Here is a 9079-nt window from a genome sequence, read left to right on the forward strand (position 1 = left end):
TCGAAATCGAAAAAGATGAAATTGCCTTTCTTCTTGTGACTGTCCTCTTTCTCTGGTGGGGGTTGGTATTTTTGCACGTAACATTGGTGTTCCAAGTCCACGATGTGGTGAGAAATGTGACATTTCTTTTTTCCTGAACATACGTGTGCCTTGGTACTATTGGTACGTATGCCTTGTCCACACGTAGGGCACAATCTCAGGAGTTGACAAGCACATTTCTGCTGTGAACCTTGCGTCTTCAGATGTTGTTGGTAACAAGTAGGGCTAACAAACGTGCGCAGACAAGTCGAACAAGGCACTGGTTCTTCGCTCAGACAGGGTAAAGAGGCCAAACATCCTGAGCATTTCGATCCACAATGCTTGTGTTGCTCTCGATTATTATAACCATGGTCACATTTCTCACAGTAATAACTGTATCCCAGGAATCCGGTGATACTGGTAATCGTATCGAAATGGTCATCGTGATGATAAACGTGAATGTATTTTCCGTCCTTAAAATGTTGGCCTCGAAACAACAGAGGCCCGCGCATTTCTTGAGGGTGCACTTTTAAGGTGTAGCGTGGAGCTAGGACATCTTGCAATTTTCGCATCTCAGGAATGCCGCAGGGTGTGTCTTTGGGCAGTCCGGCTTGTTGTAACAGGAGTTCTGCTTCGTTTCGTTGTTTGGCTCGGTCGGAACGTTGAATAGTGTCCCAGGTTCTTTTCCATTCTACCGTGTCGTTCTTGTTGGCATAGGTTCGTCCCACCACGATGGCACGGGCTAAGCACATCTGGTCATGAGGGTTGTCAATTCGGACGAGACTCTTTTTGGTGTTGCGAAGGTCGTCCACCAATAACATCTTTTTGCTTCCTGTCCCTTGAGGAGGAGAGACGTGGGTCATGTCCAGTGTGGCTTTACCATCGGTGATGTCAAACTGATCATTAGATTGTTGTACGTGTTGTATCTTGTCCATGACTTTGGAAGCAGTCAATTCTGCAGGGGTGCTAAACTCGATCCAAACAGGGGATTTCAAACCGTCGTGTTGTATGGAAAGTCTCAAGCGATCGTCTTCTTTGGGTTGACATTGTCGCTTGAGTGCGGTGAGCAAAGAATCCCACACTCCGGTGATGAACCCTTCTGCTTTCTCTAACGGTACTTCGGACTTGAAATCTTTAAACTTCACCGTGTATTTGTAAGCCGTGGTTCTAAATTTTCTAGAGGAGCGCTTTTCCGTCTCTCGAATGGAATAGTATTTTTCAGGGTTGACTAAGGGTGGTGAACTTGGTTTAGAGGTTTCAAATTCTGGTTCACTCATGTCCTCTTCAAAATCACTGGCATGAATTTGTGCCAAGATTTCAGCCCTGGTTCGAGGCGATAGATCACGTTTCTGCCTCTTACTTTCTTCTTTCTTCTCGAATGAATGGGATCGTTTCATCTTGAAAGCAAAAAGTCAAATGACTCAAGTTCAAACACCATGAGCTACTTTATAGTCATAGCAGACCAGCGTATATAAAAGGGTGTGTGTCTTGTCCTTTCACTATTCATTTCACTCTCAAGCCGAGCACAACGATGGAAGAGACTAACCAGATGGAACGTTTCGTCAGAGCTTTGCGAGGGGTCATTAGAAAATTCTCTTCAGACCAGCCGACAGACTACTCTCCTTCCTTTCGAGATAAAAGTCAAGATACTTGCTATATCTGTCAGAAGAAAGGGCATTGGTCTTCAGAGTGTCCAGACCGTCAAAAAAGAACAAAAACAGGGACTAAAAAAGACAAAAGTCAAGATACCTGTTATTATTGTCAAGAAAAAGGACATTGGTCTCCAGATTGCCCAAAAAAGAAAGAAGAGGAGTCAGAAGAAAAGAGGGATTCTTCAGAAGAAGAGAGGGATTCTTTAGAGGAAGAAAAAATACAATTCTATTTACAAGAGGCAAAGAAAGAGGAGAAGAAGAAAAGAAGAAGGGAAGAAAATGAGGAAAAGACAGTGAAGAAATTAAAGAAACAGAGAGACTAAACAAGGAGAAAGAAGAAGTCAATGAACTTTTTATTAAAGTGATGTGTTGTGAATTGTGAATTGGATTGTAAAAAATGGAGAGAAGAATAAATGAATGATATAAGGTAAGTGTCTTTGAGTTGTGATTTTAAAATAAGAACGTACACTCACGCACTCATACACAGACACGTACTATAAGGGTAAAATGGGTGGGGTTTATTTTTTTTTTGAGTTATTGGCAAATTGAAATTGTATTTCTTTTCGAGAAATGTGGGTGGCCCTGAAAAGGGCCTTTTTTTCTTCATGGTGAAAGGGTGAGTTTAAGCAATCAACTTTAACTGCCTTATGCCTTTGCCACGGCCAAGGCCTACTTCTGGACTGCGTAATGTTGATGATGATTGGGTTGAAATCACTAAGGGTGGTACGGTAGGCTTAGTCACAGGGTTGACGTGTTTAGCTCGGGAAGGTCGTATTCTCTTCGGTCGTGATAAAGAAGTCTGATACATTTGTTTCAGACTTCTTAACTCCGCTAAAATGTCCAACAGTACCGTGACCGTTTGATTTTCACCCTCTTGTTTCTTTGCTGCTACTTCTTCTTGCTGTTGCTGCTGTTGTTTTTTTCTTACCTCTTCTTCTTGTTGCTGTTGCTGTAGGAGAAAAGCCTGTTCCGCTTCCTTTTGTCGTTGTATAAATTTCTCCAATTCTTCTTTCTGTCTCTGTCTAAAATTTTCCACTTGCGGTAATGAAGAAGGTAACGAAGGTTCCGGAACAAATTCTTGCGAGGAGAGAAAATCCACAAAATCCCAATTCACCTCTTCTGAAAGTAAGTCCGAGTTCCCTTGGGCAGTCTCCCCTGCTGGTGCACCCCAATGGATCGTTTTCTGAGTTTCCGTCATGTTGAATCACTGTCGCATAGATTGACTGCACACAAGCGCTAGCGAATCTATATAGACTACGTGACGTCACAGACTACTCTCTTCGGATTGGATGCGGGCTGACTGAATTCTGTAACGCGTGTTCGGATTGGTGAATGAACTCAATCCGTTTCAATCCTACCTCTGCCTATAAATAAGCGCCGTTCACTGCATTGATTCACCTGTTTCTCGGAGCCTCAAGATGTGGACCGACGTTCAATCTTCAACCCTTGTGTCAACAATGATGTTCAGGACGGACATGCTCATGTATGTCCGGTCCAAGTGGACTGTTGTTGATAGGACAGATACAAGTCTATGGATGAGGAGAGTTTATATAGAAAGACAAGGATGTCTGAAGAGGGTACTTGTGTATGGACCGGCAGTTAGAAGGAGTTTAAGAAGAAGAAGAAGATGTGAGAGATGCCATCTATGTTAATATTAATATTAACATAAACCCAAAGGCCCTTTTCAGGGCCAGCCATATTTCTCGAAAAGAGATAGCCTTTCCATTGCCTACCCTTTTTTAAAAAAAATCCCATGTTAAATTCCCCTTGTCCGTAGAGTGACCCACGATTTATTGCCATGTTAATTCCCCTTGTCCGTAATCTGACCCACGATTTTTCGCCATGTTAAATTTCCATTGTCCGTAAACTGACCCAGGGGTGTTTTTAATGCTAATTCCCATTGTCCGTAAAGTGCCCCCATTCACTACTTAGTATGTTTAGTCCGTCATTTTCTCCATTCCTAGTGCTTCTTGGACTGTTTTCTAGAGTATGTTTATGTTTTCTCGGTTTGTACTACTGAAAGTATTATTTTATTGTTTACATTGTGTTAACGTCATTTGCATTCGCGTTTTCATTTGTCGGGGCGTGTTTTTCGGTTATTTGTTTATATTTGTTGACATCTCCACTGGAGGAGAGCGTCTTTTTGGTTGTTTTATGTTTTGGGTCTGTTTTGATTCTGTCGGTTTTGAGTTTTGTTCTTTTGTTCCGTTGGGATGTATCAGTTTGCGAGGGCTGGATGGGGTGAGTTTGGAATTTTATTTTGTGTGTGTATATGTGTGGTCTGTTTCATTTGATTTGGGTATTTCCGTTGTTGTTGTGTTTGGTTTCTTCTATAGGTGTGGATTGTGATTTGGGGCGTTTGTTCAGCTTGTGTGTTCATATTTTTGTCATTAATCAGTGGTGGTATCAGTTGCGGTTTTTGTACCATTTCTTTCAGCATACTTTTGAATATCATTGTATTGGGTGTGTCTGGAAATGTGGATTTTTTTCTTTACAATTTTCCCATTTTTTGTGAGTTTGCCTTTCTTTTAATGGTGGCCATTTTTGATTTTCTTTTCTTTTTTGTGGGGATTTGTCCATTGTTGTTTCTGTTTCCGTTTCCATGTCGCTTGTGGAAGGTGTTTGATCATGGATTTGTGCTGTTTGCGGAAGTGGTGTGTATTCCGGTTGTGGTGGTGGTGTGTGCTTGTCAGCCAATAACAGCTGGCTTCTGCGGGTTGATCCACAACAAAATGATCACAATGTCTGAGCGATTGGATGTATTAATAGCATTCATACTTAAAGCGCAATCGGAACTGTCTCTACCTTTATCGCCCAATACAAGAATAAAAAAAAGAAAGCAGAGCCCGATGAGAAAACAGAATGAAATGAAACGAGTCGCCCAAACAATTTGAGACACTAAATATCGCCGCGAGAACTGAAGAAAGAAAAATTAAATCAATAACGAAAACAAACCATGTCAAACAACACCTTTAAAATAAAAGTGAATCTCATAGTATCCTGAAAGAAGGTTTTTAATCAGTTGCGTTGCATATTGCCCGAACGTTATTTTTGAAGTCCTGTTCAGGATAAGATGCTTCAAGCCGATGATGTCAATAGTTTCTGGAGGATAAAAGGAAAACGTATCTACTTGATGCAAAAACCTCACTGCAAGGGCGTGTAGGTTTTGCATGTCCCCGCGCACGGTTAATGGTATGAAAAGAAAGATGCCTTCACTTCATCGTTCATTTTTACATAGCCGAACTTAGTTGTCGTGACATGAACATAGTCTATCGATAGTTTTTTTTTTTTTTTAAATATAGACTATCTACCTATACGGTTAACATGTGTGCATTTCAAGTCAATGTTTCGGACAATTTTGGAGTAATATTAATTGTGGACGACTCTAACAAATTATAGGCTTACGCGTATTGTGTCTTCGCATTTTCTTGCAGATTTATTAGGGAACTGTCTAATACGGTCGTCTGCACATGAAATAATTGTCAAGGTGGTTGGGGTATGTCGAGACTAAAGTTACATTACAAGTCAAAATTTAATAATAATAATAATAATAATAATAATAATAATAATGCGAGTAGCCAAATTATGGCTAGCTATTCCAGTATATAAATTCATCCGTTTGAAATTATATAATAATTCTTATATAGCATATTAACGACATTTTACTATCCATAGCTTTTCTAATATTCCGTTTATATTTATTGTAATTATGCCAGAGGGGAATGTCTAAACTTATGTTACGTTTAGATATATTAATAGAAATATCATGTCAAGACATAAGGGAGAATACTGAGCTGCATGAAAATCGGTTGCAAATCGTCAAACTATGTTATTGCATCAAAAAGGGAAAATCCGGCCTTAAAATATATTGATTGTAGAGATCCTCGTTTTCGTTGTAAATATTACACCATTCTGAATGTTGTTGACAAACATATGCTTAAGATATAAGATTTAATTATCACATTAACTCGTCATGGGGGGGGGGCATCCAGATACTCCATGCCTATGTGGCATAATTACTTTCCCAAAACATAGTTTTCATATCTGTCCTGATCGTCCAAGTTGGTTGGTTTGTCTCGGGTAATTCTCGTTTTGTTTTCTCAACAAATATTATTCACAGTCAGTTAGGTATGGGTTTCGGTAAGGAGACCAGCATTACTCACTTGTCTATATCCAATGTGCTTTAGAAGATCGTATTTGGTGGTTCATTTGGTCAGCTCTATTCTATACGCAGAACTGCTTTTACAGCGACGCATGTGCTGTGAGCGCACGTGGTCTTTATACTTTCTTTTTCATTCTGGTCACCATTAGTCACCATCCCAACGCATAAGAATGGTTTGGACTAGCGTGGGGTGGTAGCTCTCATATTGTCCACAATCAAGGAGTTTTAAAACCATGTCTTTCCTTTTGATTGGTTTCTACATTTTCCTTTAAAAAGACAAAACTAATTTTGAAAAATACAAAAAATTGAATGAGATATTGTTTTTCTTTTCTTAAGGATTTAGTATAATTTTGGGATTTGAGGGTCGAACTCCCTACCGTCAAATATGCAATATGTTGGGCGAGTTTCCTTGCCTTTCTTCCTCATTCTTAGAGCTTTTAATATGTTGTGACCATTGACCCCTAGGTCAAAGAGTTGAGTTTTGTTCAGTCTCCTTCTCAGTTGCTGTAATTGTGTATACTCTTGTTCAGTAAGTTTTTTTTTTATCATGTGTTAGGGGACGGGTCGGTCTAGAGCACATCAGTGAGATTTGCTATAACTAGCCTGTTCTCCTATTTCTTACTGAATAGAGAACAAGAAAAATGGAAAAATTAAACTTGAATAAAATGCATTAATTCTAAGACTGTTGTGTTTGGGGTTATGGCTTGCGGGGGGGGGGGGCTAATCTGCGCTATTTTTTTTTATGATTAGTGGACTTTATATGATTAGTGAATGAGCTTTTGTACTAATTCGTAATGAGTAAAAGTTATTTGATATGGTATATGTCAGACTGATTTCATTATGTGTTATTCTTGGTTCTCATTCGCAATAGGTGGGAAATGTTTAGTTTGTGTATGTAGCTTGGCTCATCAGGGGGCATATCAATTCGTATTCGTTGGCCACGCAGCTGATTTTATTCAAGACTGTTGGCGGTAGGATTCGATCTCAATGCTTTATTTTTTCAATTCAAAGAGAATGATGTGAGAAGTCACGAGCCGGAGGCCACTGATGCATCCATATATTCACTCCGTCTTCTTTCGATATCCCGTCAAAATTCGTAGCTATAAATGAAACCATGATCTGGACCCCAGGACGAATAATAATAATAATAAACTATCTTTAACGTGGATAACACAGTTGGTCATGGCTGACCCATCTGCCATGTGGTCCTCGGTTTTTTGTAATAAAAATAAATAAAAATAGAGGTTCGTGCACATAACCATGTATCGTCGCACACTCATTCATACATATTTGACATGAATGACTATGTGTGACTATACTGGGAAACATACAAATATATATCATTTATGGATATGATTTTAAAGTTTTCTATTCAGAGCTTTTAATATGTCATTCCAGCTGGTCTAGAAGGAATTTCTTTAATGCTATTTTAAAAGAAGCAAGGGAAGTTGAATTACGTATCCTCATTGGTAAGGAATTCCATACAGTAGGTGCTGATACAGAAAATGAGCTTTTGTAATGATTGGTTTTCGACCAAGGAATCTGGAGATCGTTGTTTGTCGTTGATCGGAGATTACGCTCAGTATTCGATGATCTTAGTTCAATTATGTTAGAGATATAATCTGGAGAAAGACCGTTTAAAGACTTGTATGTCATGATTCCTTTAAAATAAAGAATACGTTTTTGTATAGGTAGCCATTTCAGACGTGAAAACAATACATTTGAGGTAGTCATAACAGGAAGTTTCAGTATTATTCGGGCTGCCCTTTTCTGGACAGATTATAATTTGATGTGTTTCCCCATATGGTACAGCCGTAATCTATCAGTGGTAGTATATAACCCGAAAAATAAATTTCAAGTGATTGTGGAGGTAGAAATTTTGAAAGCAATTTTAATAGAGTTATTCTTTTGACTACCATTGCACATAAGTGATCGATATGCGCATTCCAGCTGAGGTGTTGATCAATGTAGATACCGAGAAGTTGTTGATTTTTGACAATAGATACATCTAAGCCATTTTGAGTTAGAAGTAAATCCATGTTAGTAGATAGACGCTGCCTTGTTAGAATTGTCATACATTTCGTTTTAGAGATGTTAATATTCATTTTGTTTTGATGACACCAAATTGATATATTGTTGAGGTCGGTTTGAAGTTTATTTTTAATGGAGTCTAGAGATTTATCAGATAAATGCAATGTCGAATCGTCAGCGAAAAGATCTGTGTTAGCGTGCGCTGGATACAAGGATAAGTCATTGATAAATAGTAGAAAAAGAAGAGGCCCTAATATAAATCCTTGAGCAACACCACTTAAGATATGACTTGGTTCGGATATATGTTTACCCGTGCAAACAACCTGGTGTCTGTTTGTGAGATACGACGTGAACCAGGCAACTGAGTTTGGAGAAAACTTGAAGGCTGAAAGTTTTTTAATGAGCACCGAATGGTCAACCAAATCGAATGCTTTTTTAAAATCAATGAAGATTGCACCAGTAAGTTCACCTGATTCTACTGCTAGTAGCCATTGGTCTATAAGTTTTGTCATTGCAGTCTGACATGAATGATTCTTTCGAAAACCTGATTGTGATCTATGGAGGAGTTGGTACTTGTCAAGATATCTGAAAATATGCTTGCTTACATGTTTTTCCATAATTTTTGAAAGTACGGATAGAACAGATATGGGTCGATAGTTGGATGGGTCATTCTTTTCATTTCCTTTATAAATTGCGAATACTTTTGCTAACTTCAATGACTCCGGGAATTTATTGGAAGTGATACTACAGTTAATTATTTCTTTCAACGACTCTGAGATTGATAAAGCCGACATTTTCAGAGTTTTGGGGTGAATTCCATCTAGACCAGCTGATTTGTTTGTGTCAAGTTTATTTATAATATCAAAAGTGTCATTTATTGTTATTAAAGGAATGTTGAAACTAACATGATCGGGCACCCTTTCATTCACGAATTTAGTAAGTTTGTCTAAATTAGGCTCTGTATTCTTAGACCTGTCAAGCGTTTGGGAGATATTAGCAAAAAAATGGTTCAGCTGGTTTGCAATATCGAGCTCTTCAGTATATTTAGTGCCATCAACTATAATTTCACATGGAGCTAGAGGCGCAGGTTTCGTTGAAGTTAGATTTCGTAAGTGATTCCAGATGGATCTGTTATCGGAGTTTGATGTGATGGCTTCTTTGAAAAAGGAGCGTTTGTATTTTACAATGATTGATTTGACTTTGTTTCGCCATAAAC

Source organism: Sinohyriopsis cumingii, chromosome 8, assembly GCF_028554795.1.
Source record: "Sinohyriopsis cumingii isolate HCF-2022 chromosome 8, ASM2855479v2, whole genome shotgun sequence".
NCBI classification, from domain to species: domain Eukaryota; kingdom Metazoa; phylum Mollusca; class Bivalvia; order Unionida; family Unionidae; genus Sinohyriopsis; species Sinohyriopsis cumingii.